Source organism: Ursus americanus, chromosome 21, assembly GCF_024610735.1.
Source record: "Ursus americanus isolate L20-20 chromosome 21, mUrsAme1.1.p, whole genome shotgun sequence".
Classification (NCBI taxonomy): domain Eukaryota; kingdom Metazoa; phylum Chordata; class Mammalia; order Carnivora; family Ursidae; genus Ursus; species Ursus americanus.
Genome location: NC_142147.1, coordinates 10,282,907 through 10,285,693, shown reverse-complemented (window position 1 = coordinate 10,285,693; position 2,787 = coordinate 10,282,907). Strand labels below are relative to the sequence as shown.

The 2,787-nt window shown below is 39.1% G+C and overlaps 1 pseudogene; it reads left to right on the top strand.

Annotated features, from left to right (window-relative positions):
- The first annotated feature begins 1,332 nt into the window (after positions 1-1,332).
- Positions 1,333-1,760, top strand: LOC123798380 (uncharacterized protein C14orf119 homolog; annotated as a pseudogene).
- The last annotated feature ends 1,027 nt before the right edge of the window (positions 1,761-2,787 follow it).

The window sequence follows — 2,787 nt, the reverse complement described above, 5'->3', positions numbered from 1 at the left end:
TGAAATTCCTGAAACATTGAAACGTGTTATGGCAGAGACAGGTAATGCTCACTAAGTATCCCCGCGCTCCCCTTGGTTTCCCAGTGGTCTTTGCAATTGGTTGGGGACCAAGTCACTAGTTCTGGCCAATGGACTATTATAAAAGGCGTGCGTGTTATTTCTGAGCCAAGATATTTAACTACGTGCCTCCTCCATCTTTCTCTCTCACTGCCAAGGCAATGTTGGGATCAGTGTGTTCCAGACAGAATAGTTACAAGATGAAGAAAGGCCACTGGTCCCATGTTGGATTCCCCATGAGTAAGAAAAATGTCTTTTTTGGGTTTAACTGCTGACATTCAGTGTTATTTTGTTACTGCACATGGCAGAACTGGGCCTAATACATAAATCAATAAGTGTTGGCGTTTATAATTATATATATCTACTTTGCTACCAATAGATACACAATAAACATGTATTTAAATGGCATGTGCTCTTCTGACTGTTCTGTTCTCTTCTTCAGCATTTTGACTGAACAGAAAGTGAGAGGAAGAAAGATGGTGATATAAATAACCATAGAACAAGTCAAAATGGTAAAGCCACGAGGACAGTTTTACAAAAGGACCTCTGAGAAGTTAGATGAGGTTACTTGTGGCTGAGATGTCCCGGAAAAGATTTCACGGATGTGGAGTCCCTTTGGCTAGCCTTAGAAGACAGGCAATAGTGAAATAGGTAAGTGCAGAGGTGTACGGGGCATTCCTTACCCCACCTCCCCAAGATGGAGAACAATGTGGAAGTCTTTCATGAAAGAAGAAGAAATAGGAATGACCACTATACATATGTGAGAAGATAGCCACTCCCACTAATGAAAACAATCAAACTGAAATGAATCAAAACGAGAGAAGCAGCAGACATTCTTTTTCTACCCGTCAGACTGGCCAAAGTAAGATGACGGATCATATCCAATTGTAGGTCTGAGAATGGAGAAACGGTGCTCTCACTGACCTCGAGGGAGGAAGGATAACTCATTGCACTTGTGAGGATTTTGGCACAAAATATCAAAAGCCTTAAAAATATGCTCATCTTTCACCCAGTGATTTCACAAAGATGATATTCATCACACAAAAAAGCTGACATGGTAAAAACAAACAAAGCAACCCACAACAAGAAGAAACAACCTAAATGTCCATTAGGAGGAGACTGATAAAAAATATATGCAGTTTATATGAGAATTTTATATTAATTAAAAATGATGCATACATAGAGGGTTTTCAGAAAACATGGCAACAGTGGCAACAGTTGGACTTTAAACAGTTTTGTACAATCTCTGGGTGTCCTGGGAGAGGAAAAGAGAGGATGCCACTGGAATCACCTTGCTCTTCGATGCCACTATCCTTCCCTTCTCCCTTACCCTCAGTACCAGACAGTATTACAAACTCTTCCCCTCTCCCAATGTCTTACATTACTTCTCAGGAGATTAAATATATTCCTCACTGGTTTACCAGTTGGTCAGATCCCCAGCGTGATCGTTTCCTACAGGACCTGGTAGCTAAGGCAGTGCCAGGAAATTTACAGCCACTGCTGGAAGGGCTGGAGCAGCTTAGTGTGTCTGGAGCAGACCGACCACCTTGTATCTTTGAGTGCCAGCTACGTCTTGGGGATCAGTGGTTTTGAGGCTGGGCTGAGCAGGAGTGCAATGAATTTGTTAGGCAGTGGAGGTCAGTGAGGCAGACTTCATGGCAAAGTTTTACCAAGCCGTGGCTGCTACAGCTGGTAAAGATTAATGGGCATTAAAATCAAAGAAGATAATCATAGCTGATGGAGTCGCAGCTTTACAGTGAGAAATTCTACTGTGTCACTTACAGGTCTAGGGATGGTATCCTGATCAGCTGACTGAACTCGTTGACTGTACAAGCTTGGTTTTTTCAATGTTCACAGCCTATTAACTGGATTTCTTGAATAAATGTTTTCCATCTAAGTAAATCCAGATCAGCAGTCTGCCTCCTAGCTTGCTCCTTCCTAGATGTCAGACTCTCAAGAATTCAATGGCTTCTTTTGCAAGTATTACCATAAGGCATCTACATATTATAACTCAAGCCTACTGCTGGCCCATGGGGCTATAAAGTAGAGCCTTCCTACTGCAGAGGCAGGAGAGAAGGACAATGAAAGGTCATGTTTTTATAGTTAAACTCGATTCAGATGGCTGGTTTCACTACACTTACCGGACTCTGGCATAGTTATGTGACATCCCAACTATTAACATTTCTACTGATGATTTCATAAAATTATGGACAAATCAGGAGAGGGAGATAATTAGTTACTCCTTCTACACTGATGTTTGTTTGAGTCCAAATAACAATGACTTTTTCTAAAGCGTATGTGATATCCTTGAAGCTGGTAACTGATTCCTATTCTGTAAGTTTGCCCTACAGTATAAAACAAGTGACACTCTTTACAGGTTGAAAGTTTATTTTTTGTGTCAAAATAATGAATCTTCAGGAAAAAAAAAAGATGCATATATAAACCTAGTGACATTGGAAGATCCATAGTACATAGTTAAATGAAAGGATGCTTTAAATCATTATGAACTATTTGATCCTATTTGTCTTTATAAAATTTTATATCATCTGTTCTATTTTTGTTTTTTTCTGTTTTATTTTTAGAATTGAGAATTATAATTGATAGAATTATATGTCTATATTTGCATGCATATTACATTTTATATACATTTATTTGGACTTCAATTGATTTAGATTGACATATATGTGCATATCCATTCCAGTTTTTCACATATCAAAATTTTAACAGATT